Source organism: Pongo pygmaeus, chromosome 17, assembly GCF_028885625.2.
Source record: "Pongo pygmaeus isolate AG05252 chromosome 17, NHGRI_mPonPyg2-v2.0_pri, whole genome shotgun sequence".
Classification (NCBI taxonomy): domain Eukaryota; kingdom Metazoa; phylum Chordata; class Mammalia; order Primates; family Hominidae; genus Pongo; species Pongo pygmaeus.
In genome coordinates this window covers 78,613,119-78,633,458 of record NC_072390.2, presented here as the reverse complement: position 1 = coordinate 78,633,458, position 20,340 = coordinate 78,613,119, and the positions used below count along the sequence as shown (strand labels likewise).

The 20,340-nt window shown below is 39.1% G+C and overlaps 1 protein-coding gene across 2 annotated transcripts in view; it reads right to left on the bottom strand.

Annotated features, from left to right (window-relative positions):
* Positions 1-20,340, bottom strand: part of SERPINB11 (serpin family B member 11) — a 40,499-nt gene that overhangs the window by 16,991 nt on the left and 3,168 nt on the right. The window contains exon 2 of one of the 2 annotated variants that reach the window (XM_063653320.1): positions 3,929-4,084. The gene's annotated coding sequence lies outside the window, so the exon portion shown is untranslated. Of the gene's footprint in view, positions 1-3,928; positions 4,443-20,340 lie in introns of those variants that run through there. The other variant, XM_054461194.2, reaches the window with a different exon arrangement.

Genomic DNA, 20,340 nt, shown 5'->3' with positions numbered 1-20,340 from the left:
TGGGTTATCTGCATGTGTCTACTACTGCAGCTGCTATTTTGTGTCCATGAGGTAGCTAGTCTAAGAGGATAAGCCAGGATTTCAGAAAGGAAGGACAGACAGAACGTGCGTCCTCGAGTAACACACCATTGAGTGTATTGATTACCCAATCCTGGATCTGCCCTAGCTTGAGATTTCTTTTCATGTGAAATAATATTTTTTTCTTATTATTTAAGCCATTTTAGTTGAGTCTTTCATTACTTGCAACTGAAAGAATTCTAACTCACTTCAAGGGTTTTTCTATACACCCTTGTTCACTAGGGCCAATTAGCCCACTTACTCCACATTCACCTTTCTGTAGCATAGTTACATTATTCCCTTGTTTAGTCCACCTGGGATACAGAAATATTTGATTCTTTTACCTCACATCTTCCAGATTACAGCTTTGCCCTCTTTTAGAATCCAAGTCTAAGCATATATGCTGTAGGACACTGTGACAAAGGCCAATACATATCCCTGCCAATACATATTTATCCTAGTTACCGATGTATCTTATTTCCAGTCAGTACATATCTGAGCTGAGCTTTCTGGAGATGTGTTCTCTGGGATATGTCCTTGTTTGTCATCAATTTAGGCATTTATGTCATGCTTTTAATCCTTCATCAGGCAGAGAGAGACCAAAAGGGAATATATATCACTTGTGGACTTTCAAAATAATGGCTCATGACATTTATATAGGAAAATTCACAAATCCTGTAATCAAAACCAGTTGCCCTAAAATAATCATTAGGAATAGATGCTGTGCATTCCAGTTCTCAGACAGCCCAGCACAGTGTAATAGGACCCAGCAGTTACACAGCACCAAGCCTGGACTACACTTTTCTTTGCTCTTGACAGTTTTTAAAAAATATAACAGAAGGGTTTTACTCATCTTATTTTGCTAAAATACAATTATGTATCTTTGACAGGATGTTTTCCTTCAAGGTGATTTTAATACAGCTCTCTGTATTATGTATGGTAATAACACTGCCTTTGACAGCCCTTTGTTTAGTTACTTTAATAATGAAAGCACTTCCAATCGTGAAGTACATCCAGGTCAGTTGCTCTTCACACTGTCCTGCATTTTAGTGAATTAAGTAAGCTAGTGGATTGTATTCTGGAATGTAATGTAAATTTATTTATCTTAAATTTATGTCATGTTGTTGTTATAAAATCACCTATTCACATATCATAACTATTGTAGCCCTGCAGTTACTAGAGCACCTAAGAAAAGAGTTTGGAATACACTGATAGGCCACTTATTGTGTGCCAGACACTTTTATTAGTCTGTTTATTTGTTTGTTTCTTCTTTTATAACCACAAGTATACAAGGTTGAGGTCATCACATGCTCTGGTTCTTGGCATAAGCCATCACTGGATTACAAGGCCATACTCTTCTTTACTTACGGCCTTTGACCCAGTTCATTTCCTTTCTTCTCTACCACCGTAGACACCACTTATAATTTGTTTAAAGCATATTCTTTTATTTATATGTGCTCCTGTAAAACATTGATTTCTTTATCTTATGCATTTTTAAATTTTCATAAATGAAGTTATGTTAGATAATACTTAAATAAGCTTTGGGAGGCTGAGGCAGTTGGATCCCTTGAGCCCAGGAGTTTGAAGCCAGTCTGGGCAACGTGGCGAAAACCCCATCTCTACAAAAAAATCAAACAAATAGCCAGTCACAGTGGCACACGCCTGCAGTCCCAGCTACTCAGGAGGCTAAGGTGGGAGGATTGCTTCATCCCAGGAGGTCAAGGCTGCTGTGAGCAGTGATTGCACCACTGTAGTCCAGCCTGGGAAACAGAGTAAGACCCTGTCTCAAAACAAAACAAAGCAAAACAAAAAAATACAAGTTTTCACATACTTTTCACTTAGCACTATATTTTTAAGATTCATCCATGTTATTCTGGGAATATAGTCTGTACCTTCTAATTGCTGCATTCTTCTGCTTCCCCGTATTCATTTGCACATTCATTTGCCAATGACAGATGCCGAAATGGTTTCCTTCTTCATGCCACCACAAACAGTGCCATGATGAACATCAGCACACCTACTCCCTTACACAGCTGTGTAAGAGTTTCTTTGTAAAGGAAATGGCTAACTTACAGGGTTCATGTATGTGCCAGGTACTATACATGTATTATTCAGAATCTTGAGTCCTGCAGGGTGAGTGATGATGTTCGCCTCACTTCACAGTTGGATCTTACAGCTCTTCAAACATTGAGCTCATAGTACCAAGAAAGAATTCTTCAGGTACAGGTTTTTCTCAGAAATCATTGGCAATACATAATTGTAATTAATTCAAATGAACTTTGTATTAATGATAGTTTGAATTAGAATAATTCAAATTCTAATCAATAATATCAAAACTCTGTCTTGCCAATAGACATGCTAAATATCAAACGAACTTTGTTTATTGGCAAGACGGAGTTTTAACTATATTATTAATGTAGTGCCAAAGTGAATGGGCTTTCCTCATTCATTTTCAAAAATTCTACCTTTCTAGCTGTTTGCAGAGATCTTTCACAATGGAGTTTCTATGTTAATCATATATTTAACTAGTTTTATTGACAATACCCTCTACATCTGGGTGATTGTCTTTGCATGTGCAGAGGTGTGTATGGATGGATTTATAGATTTTGGTTCATTTAATATGTTGGTCTTCCTCACTACATTGAACATTCTTTAAGGGCAGAGAAAATTCATCTGTGAAATTGTCTGTCTTCCACATTCACCCAGGAATCAGTACTTGTTAGGGAAACCAATATTCTGGATATTTTACAACTTCAAGTCTAATTAATGCTGCCTAGTCCATTTCAGGGAAGCAGAACTCTTGGAAGGCAAAAGTCCCGAGTCATCCAGAATTTTATCAAAGATCTATATGGATCCCCAAAACAGCCCACTCATGTGGTAAGGGAAAGTTGGCTGTGTCTTGGAAAAAAGAAATCTTCTTCAAGCAAATGAGGTGTGTCATCTGGAAGTTGTTATGACAGAAACGAAGAAAAGAAGGATATCTGTCACAGTAGCCCTTCGAGGTTAAGAGGGATTTCCAGAAGAGACAACTCTATTTGGGATATGCTTGGAAGGGAACACTTCTTATCTGAAGGGATACTGACACTAAAGGACTGCAACAGATGGAGGGTCTGGTTCTGTCCTTTTGGGGGAAATACATCTCCAAGGGTGGCTAAGACCCAGCATCTTACAATCTGTCCCATACCCTATGTACATTCTTCCCCTTTCACAAGACTCTTCTCTCTTGACCACTTATCTAGCACCTACTTCTCCTTCCCTAAATCAGAGCTACTCTATTACTCTCACTCTCTGCCCTACAACTTTGTGAATTTCACATATGCTCATTCCTAAAAGTAGTAGGAATTTCACAATGTTCACATAAACATAAACCGTGTTATTTTACCTGCATGTACAGAATACACATATTACTTAGGAGACTAATTTTAAAGCTATAAGAGGAAACTGAGAAGCAGGAAAAGAAAGAAATTTTCTCCAACACATAGTGATTAATAAGGCTAGCATAGTAAGTTAAGATCTTCTAAGGAGCTAAGAAGTGTTTCAATACACCGAGGCCACAGCATGCATAACTAGCTTGTATTTTGAATGAAGATTAGTAAGTAGAAAATATCAATAGAGTTCCATTTTACTAAACAAAGATCTGAAATCAAGTCAGCCTGCCTCAAAGATTTTCAAATGCACACTATCAATGGCATCCAAGTATGCTAATGTATTTCTCAAGGGGTCAGCAAAAGTCATACTAATTAAATAATAAGTTGCCCCTTCATTTGGTTCATTATGCAACCTGTCCAAATGCCACGATTTACTCTTATTTATTGTCCCATTTGACAACAAGCACAGCTGAGATAATAAAGTACAGAAACATTTCTCTTACCTTTGTTGCTTTCCAGTGGTGAAGTTCAAGGTGTGGCAAGTTAGACTGGAGCTGCGTCCCTCAAAAGGAAATATAAAGCCTTCATATTTTGCCCCTCCCTTTTCATTTGTGTCCTTAGTGATTCAGCTCTTCACCTGCTGGTTGGCAAGTACAGCCCTGAAAATTAAGTCCATCGAGAGCTTCTTTAAATCCCCAGAGCCCAGCATGGTGGCTCATTCCTGTAATCCCAGCACTTTGGAAGGCCAAGGTGGGAGGGTTACTTGAGGCTAGGAGTTTGAGGCCAGCCTGGGCAACATAGTGAGATCTTGATCTCTATTTAAAAAATTAAAAAATGAAAATAAAATTTTTAATGAGATCCCCAGAGACTCTCAAGATGACCAGTGCTTTTCAGAGAAGCGCCCAGTTCTTTTTCTATTTATTTATTTATTTTGAGATGGAGTCTCACAGGCTGGAGTGCAGTGGTGTGATCTTGGCTCACTGCAACTTCCGCCTCCTGGGTTTAATCAATTCTCCTGCCTCAGCCTCCTGAGTAGCTGGGATTATAGGCACACACCACCACACCCAGCTAATTTTTGTATTTTTAGTGGAGACAGGGTTTCATCATGTTGGTCAGGCTGGCCTCGAACTCCTGACCTCGTGATCCACCCACCTCAGCCTCCCAAAGTGCTGGGATTACAGGCGTGAACCACCATGCCAGGCCCTGCACCCAGTTCTTAACCTCTTTCTGTTTTACTAAGGGAAAACATTGACAAGCCTGGCCTCTATTCAAGAAAAACAAGCTGTCTGTCAAAGAGATTGCCATCAACCCAACAAGTTGGCAGTGCCATACGCAAAATTCCAGGGATCTCCAGTGTCAGTGCACATGGTGCAAAGCTACTCAATAGGAAAGATCCCAGCTGTGGCAGATGCTTCCTGGCCTGAGGAACACTCATCCCAAGATCTTCTGGGCTCTCTTGCATGGAGCATATGTTTTTATGTGGAGCTTCAGCAATCTACTAGCAGGTAAATCCTGTCCCATAAAAAAACACAAGAGTTATCGAGTTAGTAGTAACTCAAGCAAGAGTTATTCTGTGGTTTCAGTTTAAAAGCTTGGTGGGAGCAACAAGCCAGCCCTGCCTAAAGTGAATGCAGAGGCTGAATCATGATTCAGGAGTGGGGAAGAAAAATTACACATTAGAGGTAGGAATGAGAGTTAGAGACAGATCATGTTTGGGGTGTGTAGTAGGCAGAATCAGTATTATGAGAAAAGCCCAGCTTCCTAAAGACCAGTCTTGACCATGCAATCCACAGCCCAGCCTCCCCAGGTTGATACCCCTGCCAACCAATGATGGCAGACTGCACCGCACTTAAGATAGAAGAAATTCCTTTATGGCCAGTGATTTTCTCTTCATTTTCAGTGCACAATATTTCTTCTCTTAGTTCAAACTAAACCATTCTATAAGACAAGAGAACCAGAAAACATGGTTCTAAAATTATAGTCCTAATACCCATTTTGCTCACAAGGTAAAATAACTGTACACAACCAATTATACAGAACTAAAAGGGATCTCAAATCTGTCCCGTCTTTTTCTGCTCAGAGCACATGTTTTCTGACATGAGTCAATTCCAGCTGGGGGCTTTCAGGGCTTAAAAACTCATATCTACTATTAGGGCTGATCTTCTACCTTTCGACTTTGTTTTCATCTCTCTTTAGATTCCGTAAAAAGGGGGTTGAATTTCTTAGCTTTTCTTTTTTTTCTGTCTAAGCATTGGGGTCATCAAAGAAGGTCTTTTTATGCCTTTGATCTAGATTGTATTCCTGTTATTTTCCCTGTCGGAGAGGAAATACTTATTTCTGATTTTTCCTTCCAGTTGGAAGGACATCTATTAGCATAACACTCTTTGCCTCTCTTTATCCTCAAATTTACTCCTGCTCCCCAATGTCTTAGCCTGGATTCCCTGAAAGCAGAGTCCTAGATAAAGGCTCACATGCATGTAGTTTATTTAGGAAGTGGTGTCAGGGAATAAAAGCAGAAGAGAAAGAGGGGTGGAACAGAGATGGAAAGAAAGTTAATACAATTCTTACAAAATTGGCCACTGGTACCTGAATCCGTGGACTTTTGGAGGAATCTTACAAAATGTGCCTCAGAGCTATCCACCCAGAGGAAGAAGAGAGGAAGCATATATCTACAGGCTTGTATCCCCATTGGTCAAGGAAGGTCCCATGGGTGTTAACTCAGATCGCACTTGAGTGTCAAGTATGCACATTCACACCAAAGCATCATCACAAAGCCCTGGAGCTGGAAGAAAGGTGTGAGAGGAAGTGCTGCCAGATTGCAATGCACAAAGTTATTTAAAACCTATGCAGAACTGGTGGCCTCAGCAACAGCTAGATTAAGAGGTAGGGTGGCAGAATATGAAGTGACTAACAAAGGCATCTAACACATCTAACCTATGTTGATGGGTTTGGAGAGGAAATGCCCTCAAGTTTTGTTTTGTTTTGTTGTTTTGTTTTCATAGGGAGCCAAGCGTCCAAAGGAAGTATGGATTCTCATCTATTCCTTCTGCCCTAGGTTTTCCTAGGGCCAAGCCTGATTTTGAAACTCCAGTAATCCCTGTGACTAGGTTGTAAGTCAAAGAATTAGAAAACCTATTATTGGCTCATGCCTAATCCCCAGCCTCCAACCTATCATTATGCAATATATATTTTTATTCTCTGTCTGCCTGATTTATTTGACTTTATCTTCATTTTTTCAGGACTTAGGTGAGATGAGGGGAGTTATTTATTAGGGACTTCATAACCTAGGACAGTGATCATAGGCTGGAGAGCAGAGGATGGACTGACTACTGCCCCCAGCCACCCGCCTTGTCTTGGGTAGGACACTTACATCACCAGTAACTGATGGCCCTTGTCACAAGTTAGAGGAGGAGGAGGATTTCAAGGAAGAACCTGGAGGCAATCTGGGGGAATAAGTAATCTTAGCAGAAGTTGCTTTAGTAGAGTACTGAGGGAAAAATCTAGGCTGCAGTGCATCATAGAACACACTAGAGAAGAACACACCCTTTCCCAGAGTTTGGCAGTAAAGTTAAGTCATGATATAGGTGATGTTAGAGGAAGCCAAGTTGAAGAATCCTGTTAAGCATGACTTTACCCTACTCTGACAGGGAAAAGCAATGGACAATGTGTATTCACAATGTGACTCCTTCCCCTGCCCTCTCAGAAGAAGGAGATCACAAGAGCTGAAGATCCAAGACCACCTCTGTGGTTTCATTAGTGATATGGTTTGGCTCTGTGTCCCCACCCAAATCTCCTCTCGAATTGTAATCCCCATAATCCCCATGTGTTGAGGAAGGGACCAGGTGGGAGGTGATTGGATCATGGGGATGGTTTCCCCTGTGCTGTTCTCACGATAGTGAGTGAGTTCTCATGAGACCTGATGGTTTTATAAGGGGCCCTTCCCGCTTTGCTCTCTCTCTCTCTCTCTAACCTGCCTCCATGTAAGATGTTCCTGCTTCCCCTTCTGCCATGATTGTGTTTCCTGAGGTCTCCCCAGCCATGTGGAACTGAGAGTCAATTAAACCTCTTTCCTTTATAAATTACCAAGTCTCAGGTAGTATTCTTTACAGCAGTGTGAAAACGAACTAATACAATTAGGGGTGATGGGTAAAGGGAAGGTGTGGGACAAAAGGGAAAAGAAAAAAATTTACTGTGGAATCAAGATATTCTAGCAGACTCTTTAAGAGCAAAATTGGACAAAGAGGAATCTGTTTAGACAGCACTAGCTGTTCTTGGGAGCTTGGGGTGGGAGTGGGTATAAAGAAGACTCTGGGAACATCTGCCCTATGTGAGTGAGATAGAAAAGGGTAGAGAATGATGACTTTCAGGAGTTTTTACTTGCATTATGGATGTCATTCTTCCTTGTAGGATTGCAAAATTTAGCAAATAAAAATACAGGATGACCAGTTAAATTTGAATTTCAGAAAAATTATGAATATTTTTATAAGTATATCCCAAATATTGTATGGGACAGATTTATACTACATATGGGGCATATTTATATGAAAAAAAGTATTCACTGTTTACCTGAAATTCAAATTTAACTGGGTGTTCTGTATTTTATCTGACAACCTTACCTCTTTGGCATTTTCTTGAGAGATTGTGGTAAATACTTATATTTGCTTACATTTCTTTGATCCAAACACAAGAATTAAGAAAAGTCTATAAGGCAGCTCAACATTAAGCTCTATGCTAAATTTGTATGTTAAAGGGAAGAAAATGGACCACAGTTGCCTGCTGTTATAGATAAGAAATGGGACAATTGATGGAGAAAAGCTTCCCAGAGAGACTAAGAGAGCAAGAACAATGCAGGTGGAAGAGTCAACTTTCCCCAAAATGAAAGACAACTCTTTCCAAACATAAGAGTAGAGAAGTTTGGATACATATTTAAATATATTTTTATATGGGAGATTTCAAAGTTTTGCCTAGATTGTCAATTTCTCATGGACAAGTATTGTGCTTTTTGCTAAGTTCCTGGCATTTAGTAAGCACTCAATTCCCATTTGCTAAACTGAACTGAGCATCTTTTTATGATGTTAGGGGTTGTGTTTTAGGTTGGGATGAGGCAAGAGATGAGTATTCAGAGTGGCAATTTGGAAAATTCAAAAGGAAGTGATCAAGAACAGACAAAAGGCTTCCTCACTGACTACCTGCAAAGGCTGGAGCCACACATTATCAGTAATGTAAAGTGAGAAGGATATGCTAGCAACCGCATTTTACTGTGATTTGCAATGTTCCCACCTACCAGGATTCTCAGATCCTTGGAATGTGATCACTACAACCAACTTCCATTTTTTGCAAAAGTTTCACAATTTTCTGACAGGACATTTTCAAAGACACAGTATTTTTCGATAAGATGCCGTAATTCTTACTTTCCCAGACATAAAGCAATTCTTCCAAAAGCAGTCATGTCCTGTAAAAACAAAGAATTTTTAAAACAACACCCAGAGCACTTTCCATTAGTCAGACTAGCTCTTGATAGAGACCCAGATATGCAATGAAATGGAAAACATGAAGCACAGACCCAAGAAAAACCATCAACAATGCTTCTCTTTTATTTTTCAGGAGGTAGAGAGAGAGCCTTTCAACTACAATGAACAATTCTAAGTACAGGAAGTATGGATGCTTCAAGCCTTGCATAGACCTTTATTCACTTGGAAAATTTTCTTCAGGTAAATCAAGAGGAATCTGCTACCTGAAACAAACTAAAAGAAAACAGGCTATTTATTTAAAAAATAAAATCTATAAAACTCATCAAGAGATGCAGTTAAGAAACTAAGCAAGCCACAGGCTGGGAGAAAACATTCACAATGCAGACCTAAAAAAAGTATTTGTATACAGAATGCACAAAAAAATACAACTCAAAAAGTTAAACATAAATAGGCAAAATATTTATACAGGCACTTCACTAAAGAATGCATATGAATGGTCAATAAGCACATAACAATGTGTCCAACATTATTAGTCAGCAGAGAAGTGCGAATTAAAAAAACACAGACATTCCACTTCACAACCATTAGAATGAGGAAAGAAGAAAGATTGACTACACCAAATGTAGACAAAGATATGGACCAACCAGAACACTACTACAGTGTTCAACCACTTTAGAAAACTGCCAGATTCTTAAAAAGTGAAATATACATCTACCCTATGACCTAGCAATTCCTTCAAAGAGCCTTTCAACTACAATGAACAATTCTAAGTACAGGAAGGGTGGATGCTTCAAGACTTGCATAGGCCTCGTTACTTTCGTCTACACAGTTGGAGAATTTTCCTCAGGTAATCAAGAGGAAGCTGCTACTTGAAACAAACTAAAAGAAAAAGGGCTATTTATTAAAAAAAAAAAACTATAAAACTCATCAAGAGATGCAGTTAAGAAACTAAGCAAGCCACAGGCTAAGAGAAATGGCACATGTCCACAATAAGCCTTCTACAAGAATTGTGATAGACATAAGGGCCACACGTTGGATATCCATCAAGAAGAAAAAGCATGAATAAACTCCGTTGCATCCATACAATGGAACATACACAGCATTAAAAAGCCCCAAACTACTGATGCACACAACAACATAGACAAATATAAAAAGTATCATGCTGAGTGAGAGAGGCCAGGACACAAAGAAGTAGACACTTTTTAGCAAATATAACACATGAATATGAAAACCAGATTGGTGGTCATTGCTCTTTGGAGAGGGTTGACTGGAAACGGTTAGAAGAAGCTTTCTGTAGCAATAGAAATGTTTCATTTTCTGGTAGGGGAATGGGTTACATGCATGCATGTATTAGTGTCAAAATTGACTGAACTGACTGATTTGAGCGTTTCAATCAATTATATGTCAATATGGGCGGGTATTTTTTTCCTTTTTTTTCCAGAGGATCTTATGGAGAAATGTGTTTTATTTTAAATTAAGCTTTTTATTTTGAGGTAAAATTGAAGATGCACTCAGGTGCCATTGTGAAAATTAATACAGAGATGCTGTGTACTGTTTAGTCAGTTTCTCACAATGGTAACATATTGCAAAGCTGTAGTACATAGTCACAACCAGGATATTGACATTAACAAAGTCAAGATACACAGTCAAGAAGCTACTGGGGAGAAGCTTGCAAGTCTTAGCTCTCTGAGCATGGGGAGGACTTGGAGGTTGGCACTAGTCTTTTTAGATTTCATCCACAAAGCCTCCCTCTGCTCACACTAAAATTTACTTTAAATATTTCTTGTAGGACTGAAGTCAGCACCACACAGTTAGACAATGAACGGAAGGAGGTTCTTGTGGTTCTTTAATAGTTTTGTGTGTATAAATTACCTCTCCAATTTGGTGGTCTCCTCCATTTGTTGATCCCAATGAACCTCTGAATATTTATACCTTGTGCAGTGTCCTTACCTGTTTTAAACATTAGAATGTGTCAAAAATAATGTTTTGTCGATATACAAAAGTCAATTGCTTTCCTGTATACTAGCAATGTACAACTGGAATTTGAAATTGAAAACTTAGCACTGTTTATATCAGCATCCCCAAAAAGAACTACTTAGATACAAATCTAACAAAGTATGTGTAAGACCTAGATGAAGAAAACTGCAAAATTCTGATCAAAGAAATCAAAGATCTAAATAAATGGAATGATATTTTATGTTCATGGATAAGAACATTCAATCATGTTACGATGTCATTTCTTTCCAATTTGTTTATAGATTCAACATATTCCTAATCAGGGTCCCAGCAAATTGCTTTGTGGATATCTGAGAGCTAATTCTAAAATTTATATAGAAAGGCAAAAAACTCGGACTAACCAACATAATATTATAGAAAAAAGGAAAGTATTTTTTGGTAGAGGGCAGTTACTACCTGACTTCAAAACATACTATAAAGCTATATTAATCAAGACATGTGTGTTATTGGTGAAGGAATGGACAAATGGATCAATAGAATAGAAAAAAAAATCCCAGAAATAGACCTGATATGGTTTGGCTCTGTGTCCCCACCCAAATCTCATGTTGAACTGTAATCCCCCATTGTTAGAGGTGAAGTCTAGAGGGAGGTGATTGGATCGTGGGGGTGTTTTCTAATGGCTTAGCACCATTCCCCTAGTGCTATCTCATGATAAAGTTCTCATGAAATCTGTTTTCTTGTTTGTTTGTTTGTTTGTTTTTAGTATGTATCACTTCTGTCTTGGCTCTGTCTCTCCTGCTCTGCCACGATAAGATATGCTTACTTCACCTTCACCTTCCACCATGATCAGAAGTTTCATGACGCCTCCCAGCCATGTTTCCTGTACAGTCCACAGGATTGTGAGCCACTTAAGTCTTTTTTTCTTCATAAATTACCCAGTCTCAGGTAGTTCTTTACAGCCATGTGAGAACAGACTAATACGAGACCTAAACAAGTATAGTCAGCTGATCTTTGACAAAGAGCAAACTCACCGGAGAAAGGATAGTCTTTTCAACAAGTAATTCTGGAACAACTGGACAACCACATACAAAAAAAAAAAAAAAAATCAATCTAGGCACTAACCTTATACCTTTTACAAAAATTAACTCAAAAATGACCATGGACTTGAAAGTGAAATCCAAAGCTATAAAATTTCTAGAAAATGATCTGTGAAAAAATCTAGGTGACTTTAGGTTTCTTGATGAGTTTTTAGATACAACACCCAAAGAATGATCCAAGAAAGAAAAAGTTGATGTTAGACTTAATTAAAATTAGAAACTTCTGTGATACAAAAGACACTGTTAAGAGAATGAAAAGACAATCCCACAGACTAGGAGAAAATATTTGCACAATACACATCACATAGAGGATTTGTATCCAAAACAAGCAAGAAACTCAAAATTCAACAATAAGAAAACAAACAACCCAATAAAAAAGTTAGCAAAACATCTGAACAGATACCTCACAAAAAGAGACATATGAATGGAAAATAAGCATATGAAAAGGTGTTAAACATTATATATCCTTAGGGAGTTTCAAATTAAGACAACACTGAGATACCATTATGTCTATTTGAATGGCTAAAATCCAAAGCTCTGACAACACCAAATGCTGCTGAGGATACAGAGCAACATGAACTCTCACTTGTTATTGGGGTGTTATTGGGAGGGATGCAAAATCATACTGCCACTTTGAAACACAGTTTGGCAATCTCTTTTTTATTGTTTTCTTGATGTTTTATTGGTTTTTTAATGGATTTTTATGTTTATTGGGTTTTTATGTTTTATTACCTTTTTATGTAATTTTTTATATTTTTTATTGGCTTTTAGTTCTGAGTTATATGTGCAAGAAGTGCAGGTTTGTTACACAGGTAAACATATGCCATGTGGTTTGCTAAACCTATCAACCTATCAGCTAGGTATTAAGCCCAGCATGTATCAGCTTTTTTCCCTAATGCTCTCCCACTCCTGCCCTCCCCCAACAGGCTCCAGTAAGTGTTGTTCCCCTCCCTGTGTCCATGTGTTCTCACTGTTCAGCTCCCACTTATAGGTGAAAACATGAGGTCTTTGGTTTTCTGCTCCTGCGTTAATTTGCTGAGGATAACAGCTTCCAGCTTCAACCATGTCCCTGAAAAGGAAATGATCTCATTCCTTTTTATGGTTGCATAGTATTCTGTGGTATATATGCACCACATTTTCTTTATCCAGTCTATCATTGATGGGTATTTGGGTTGATTCCATGTCTTTGCTATTGTGAATATTGCTGCAATGAACATATGTGTGCATGAATCTTCATAATAGAATGATTTATATTCCTTTGGGTATATATCCAGTAATGGGATTGCTGGGTCAAATGGTATTTATGGTTCTAAATCTTTGAGGAATCACCACCCTGTCTTCCACAATGGTTGAACTAATTTACATTACAACCAACAGTGTAAAAGCATTCCTATTTCTCCACAACCTTGCCAGCATCTGTTGTTTTCTGACTTTTTAATAATTGCTATTCTGACCGACGTGAGATGGTTTCTTATTGTAGTTTTGATTTGCATTTCTCTAATGATCAGTGATGATGAGCTATTTTTGTGTTTTTTGACCACATGTATGTCTTTTTTTTTTTTTTGAGAAGTGTCTGTTCATATGTTTTGCCCACTTTTTAATGGGGTTGTTTGTTTTTTTTCTTATAAATTTGCTGAAGTTCCTCATAGATTCTGGATATTAGACCTTTGTCAGATGGACAGGTTGCAAAAATCTTCTCCCCTCTCGTAGGTTGTCTGTTCACCCTGCTGATAGTTTTGTTTGTTGTGCAGAAGCTCTTTAGTTTGATTTGATCCCATTTGTCATGTTTTGCTTTTGTTGCTATTGCTTTTGGTGATTTCATCATAAAGTCTTCACCCATGCCTATGTCCTGAATAGTATCACCTAGATTTTCTTCCAGGGTTTTATAGTTTTGGATTTTACATTTAAGTCTTTAATCTATCTTGAGTTAATTTTTGTATAAGGTGTAAGAAAGGGAACCAGTTTCAATTTTCTGCATATAGCTAACCAGTTCTCCCAGTACCATTTATTAAATAGGGACTCTTTTCCACACTGCTTGTTTTTGTCAGGTTGATTGAAGATCAGATGTTTGCAGATGTGCAGTTTTATTTCTGAGTTCTCTATTTTGTTCCATTGGTCTATGTGGCTGTTTTTGTACCAGTACCATGCTGTTTGGGTTACTGTGGCCTTGTAGTACAGTTTGAAGTCAGGTACCATGAGCTCCAGCTTTGTTCATTCTCTCAGGATTGTCTTGGCTATGCAAGGTCTTTTTTGGTTTCATATAAACTTTAAAATAGTTTTTTCTAATTCTGTGAAGAATGTCAATGGTAGTTTGATGGGAATAGCATTGAATCTATAAATTGCTTTGGGCAGTATGACTATTTTCACAATATTGATTCTTCCTATCCATGACCATGGAATGTTTTTTAATCTCCTTGTGTCCTCTCTGATTTCCTTGAGCAGTGGTTTATATTTCTCCTTAAAGAGGTCCTTCACTTCCCTTGTTATCTGTATTCCTAGGTATTTTATTCTCTTTGTGGCAATTGTGAATGGGAGTTCATTCATGATTTCGGTTTCTGCTTGTCTGTTGTTGGTGTATAGGAATGCTTGTGATTTCTGCACATTGATTTTGTATCCTGAGACTTTGCTAAAGTTGCTTATCAGCTTAAGAAGCTTTTGGGCTGAGATGATGGGGTTTTCTAGATATAGGATCATGTCATCTGCAAACAAACACAATTTGACTTCCTCTCTTCCTATTTACATAACCTTTATTTCTTTCTCTTTCCTGATTGCCTTGGCCAGAACTTCTGACAATACATTGACTAAAAGTGGTGAGAGGGCATCCTTGTCTTATGCCAGTTTTCAAGGGCTATGCCTCCAGCTTTTGTCCATTCAGTATGATATTGGCTGTGGGTTTGTCATAAAAGGCTCTTATTATTTTGAGGTATGTTCCTTCAATAGCTAGTTTATTGAGAGTTTTTAACATGAAAGGATGTTGAATTTTATCAAAGGCCTTTTCTGCTTCTATTGGTAACCACGTGATTTTTGCCTTTAGGTCTGCTTACATGATGAATTACATTTGCATATGTTGAACCAGCCTTGCATCCCGGGGATGAAGCAAACTTGATCATGGTGGAGAAGCTTTTTGATTGCTGCTGGATTTGGTTTGCCAGTATTTTATTGAGGATTTTTGCATTAATGTTCATCAGAGATATTGGCCTGAAGTTTTCTTTTTTATTGTTGTATCTCTGCCAGGTTCTGGTATCAAGATGATGCTGGCCTCATAAAATGAGTTAGAGAGGAGTCCCTCCTTTTCAATTGTTTGGAATAGTTTCAGAAGAAATGGTACCAGCTCCTCTTTGTACCTCTGGTAGAACACAGTGATAAATCCACCTAGACCTGAGCTTTTTTCGTTGGTAAGCTTCTTGATTTCTGCCTCAATTTCAGAACTTGTTACTGGTCTATTCAGGGATTCAACTTCTTCCTGGTTCAGTCTTGGGAGGGTGTGTTTGTCCAGGAATTTTTCCTTTTCTTCTAGATTTTTCAGTTTATTTGCATAGATGTGTTTATAGTATTCTCTGATGGTTTGTACTTCTGTGGGGCTAGTGGTGGCATCTCCCTTATGGTTTCTGACTGTGTTTTTTGAATCCTCTCTCTTTTCTTCTTTATTAGTCTCACTAATGGTCTATTTTATTAATTTTTTCAAAAAACAAGCTCCTGGATTCATTGATTTTTTTGAAGGGTTACTCGTGTCTCTATCTCCTTCAGTTCCATTCTGACCTTGGTTATTTCCTGTCTTCTGCTAGCTCTGGGGTTTGTTTGCTCTTGGTTGTCTAGTTCTTTTACTTGTGATGTTAAGGAGTTGATTTGAGATCTTTCTAGCTTTTTGATGTGGGTATTTAGTGCTATAAATTTCCCTCTTAGCACTGCATTAGCTGCATCGCAGAGATTCTGATACATTATCTCTTTGTTTTCATTGGTTTCAAAGAACTTCTTGATTTCTGCCTTAATTTCACTATTTACCCAGGAGTCATTCAGGAGCAGGTTGTTCAATTTCCATGTAGTTGTGTGGTTTTGAGTGGGCTTTTAAATCTTGAGTTCTAATTTGATTGCACTGTGGTCTGAGAGACAAAAGATTTCAGTTTTTTTGTGTTTGCTGAGGAGTGTTTTACTTCCAATTATGTGATCAATTTTAGAGTAAGTGTCATGTGGCACCAAAAAAATGTATATTCTATTGTTTTTGGGTGGAGAGTTCTGTAGGTATCTATCAGCTTCACTTGGTCTAGAAGTAAGTTCAAGTCCTGAATATATTTGCTAACTTTCTCTCTCAATGATTTGTCTAATACTGGCAATGGGGTATTAAAGTCTTCCACTATTATTGTGTGGAAGTCTAAGTCTCTTCGTAGGTCTCTAAGAACTTGTTTTATGAATCTGGGTGTTCCTGTACTAGGTGCATATATTTTAAGGATAGTTAGCTTTTCTTGTTGAATTGAGCCCTTTAACATTATGTAATGCCCTTCTTTGTCTTTTTTGACCTTTGTTGGTTTAAAGTCTATTTTATCAGAAACTAGGATTGCAGCCTCTGCTTTTTTCTGCTTTCCATTTGCTTGGTAAATTTGCCTGCAACCCTTTATTTGAGTCTATGTGCATCTTTGCTCATGAGATGTGTCTCTTGAATACAGCACACCAATGGGTCTTGTCTTTGTATCCAGCTTGCCATTCTGTGTCTTTTAATTGGGGCATTTAACCCATTTACATTTAAAGTTCATATTGTTATGTGTGAATTTCATCCTGCCATCATCATGCTGGCCAGTTAATTTTACAGGTTTGCTAATGTAGTTGCTTCATAGTGTCATTGGTCTATGTACTTCAGTGTGTTTTTGTAGTGGCTGGTAACAGTTTTTCCTATCCATGTTTAGTGCTTGCTTCAGGAACTCTTGCAAGGCAGGCCTGGTGGTGACAAAATCCCTCAGCATTTGCTTGTCTGAAAAATATTTTATTTCTCCTTCATTTATGAAGCTCAGTTTGGCCAGATATGAAATTCTGGGTTGGAATTTATTTTATTTAAGAATGTTGAACATTAGTCCCGAATCTCTTCTGGCTTGCAGAGTTTCTACTGAGAGGTCCACTGTTAGTCTGATGGGCTTCCCTTTGTAGGTGACCTGGCCTTTCTCTCTTGCTCCCTTTAACATTTTTTCCTTCATTTCAACCTTGGAAAATCCGATGATTATGTGTCTTGGGGTAGATCTTTTCATGGAGTATCTTACTGGGGTTCTCTGGATTTTCTGAAATTGAATATTGGCCTGTCTTTCTAGGTTGGGGAAATTCTCCTGGATGATATCCTGAAGTGTGTTTTCCAATTTGGTTCCATTCTCCCCATCTTTCAGGTACTCCAGTCAGTCACAGGTTTGGTCTTTCTACATAGTCTCATAATTCTTGGAGGTTTTGTTCATTCTTTTTCATTCCTTTTTCTCTAATCTTGTCTGCCTGCCTTATTTCAGCAAGAGAATATCAGTGCTTATAGTCTTCAAGTACTGATATTCTCTCTTCTACTTGTTCGATTTGGCTATTGATACTTCGTGTTTGCATCATGAAGTTCTCATGTTGTGTTTTTCACCTCCATGAGGTCATTTATGTTCCTCTCTAGACTGATTATTCTGGTTAACCACCTCCTGTAATCTTTTATATGGTTCTTAGCTTCTTTGCATTGGGTTAGAACATAATCCTTTAGCTCAGTGAAATTCATTATTACCCAATTATTACCCACTTTCTAAACCCTGCTTCTGTCAATTCCTTCATCTCAGCTTCAGGCCTGTTCTGTGTCCCTGCTAGAGATGTGTTGCAATCATTTGGAGGAGAAGAGGCATTCTGGTTTGGGATTTGCATCGTTTTTGTGGTGGTTTTTCCTCATCTTCATGGATTTATCTGCCTTTGATCTTTGAGGCTGATGACCTTTGGATGGGGCTTTTGTGGGGTCTTTTTTGTTGATGTTGTTGTTGTTGCTTTCTGTTTGTTTTTCTTTTAACAGTCAGGCCCCTCTTCTGCAGGTCTGCTGTAGTTTGCTGGGGGTCCACTCCAGACCCTGTTGGCCTGTATATCACCAGCAGAGGTTTCAGAATGGCAAAGATTCCTGCCTGCTCCTTCCTCTGGAAGCTTCGTCCCAGAGAGGCCCGACCTGAAGCCAGCCAGAGCTATCTTGTATGAGGTGTCTGCCAACCCCTGTTGGGAGGTCTCACCCAGACAGGAGGCATGGGGTCAGGGACCCTCTTGAGGAAGCAGTCTGTATCTTAGCAGAGCTGGTGTTCTGTGCTGGAGGAGCCCCCCTCATCAGATTCAGCCGATCTCTTCAGAGCCAGCAGGCAGGAAAGATTAAGTCTGCTGAACCTGAAACCATGGCCACCCCTCCCCACAGGTGCTCTGTCCCAGGGAGATGAGAGTTCTGTCTATAAGCTCCTTATTGGAGCTGGTGGACTTCCTGCAGGGATGCCCTGCCTGGTGAGGAGGGATCTAGAGAAGCAGTCTGGACACAGCCACTTTGCTACACTGTGGGGAATTCCACCAAGTCCAAACCTCCCAGTCCCCTTAGCAATATCAGGGAAAAACCACCTACTAAAGCCACAGTAATAGTGGTCGCCCCTCCCCCCTCCCCCACCCCCTGGGAACTCGATCATCCCAGGAAGATTCCAGACTACTGTGCTGATCATGGGGATTTCAAGCCGGGGTGCTTGGCTTACTGGCCTCCATGGGAGTGGGATACACCGAGTGAGACTGCTTGGCTCCCTGTCTTCAGCCCCCTTTCCATGGGCGTGGACTGTTCTCCCGTCTCACTGGAGTTCTAGGCACCGCTAGAGTATGTAAAAACTCCTGCAGCTCAGTGCCTGCCCAGCCACCCAGTTTTGTGCTTGAAACCTGGGGCCCTAGTGGTGTAGGCTTACGAGGGAATCTCCTGATTCATAGATTGCAAAAATCCATGGGAAAAGCATTGTACCCCTGCTGGGTAGCACAGTCCCTCACCGCTTCCCTTGGCTGAGGGAGCAAAGCCCCCAACTCCGTGCACTTCCCAGGTGAAGTGATGTGCAACTTGCTTGGGCTTGCTCTCAGTGGATTGCACCCATCGCCTAGCCAATCCCGATGAGATGAACTGTGTACCTCTGTTGGAAATGCAGAAGTCACCCACATTCTGCATTAGTCTCGCTGGGAGCTGAAGGCCAGAGCTGTTTCTATTCAGCCAACTTGGCCCCAGCTTGCCAAACTCTTTAACAAACCCAATCATAGTGTTACCATGCAATCCAGCAATCGCATTCCTAGGTATTTACCTGAATAGGTTGAAATTCATATCCACCCAAATAAGTTTAAATTTATGCCACACAAATACCTGCACACAAGTGTTTATGGAAGCTTTATTTATTGTCAAAAATTGGAACTAACAAAAATGTCCTTTAATAGTTGAACAGGTAAACAAACTGTGGTACATCCACACAATTGAGTATTATTCGGCACTAAAAAAATGATCCATCAAGCCATGAAAAGATATGGAGAAACTTTAAATTCATATTTTTAAGTGAAAGAAGCCAACGTATGGCTACATATGGTGTGATTCAAACTATGTTACATTTTGGAAAAGACAAAACTATAGAGAGCATACAAAAATCAGTAGTTGCCAAGGGTTTAAGGTGTCAGCCTAAAAAATAAACACATACACACTAGAGAAAACTATTCTTTAAATATGTTACAGCCTGGAATGCATGGAATGGCAAGCCACCAGTGCATTCAAAGAGGGAAGGTTAAAGGAAGCTTTTTAGCAAAAAGAGATTTTCATAAGCCACTTAGAAATTGGGTTCATTTGTTCCAGAGGTTCAAAGCTGGAGTTGTTGTTAGTTCATTGTTGGAGATGCTGGGAAAGTGTTCCTCTAAGAACATCTTGTCTGAATTAGTGCATCATAAAGAATTTCTGGTAATAAACCTTATCAAAACAGGAGATGCATGAAGGATGAGCAAGAGGTTTTAGAAAGTCCTTTGAAACAGTTCTTCTCTTAGACGTGTCAGCATGAGTCTCCTCTCCTTTGGGTCTTCCCAGACCTGATTTGTCTGGGTCTGACAAAAGTGATTTCTTCCTAGTAACTGCAACTTTCACAAAGTAATGGAAATGGATTGGGAAGGGATAAATAGGTGGAGCACAGGGAAAATTTAGGGCAGTGAAACTTTTCTGTATGACTCTAATTAATGGTGGATAGAAGTCATTATACACTTGTCAAAGCCCATAGGACTATGTGACACAAAGGGTGAATTTAATGTAAACTATGGACTTTAGTTAATAATCAGATATCATATGGATTCATCAGATGTAACAAATGTACCACAATAATGCAAGATGTTAATAATAGAGAAAACTGTGGCTGGGCAGGGTGGAGG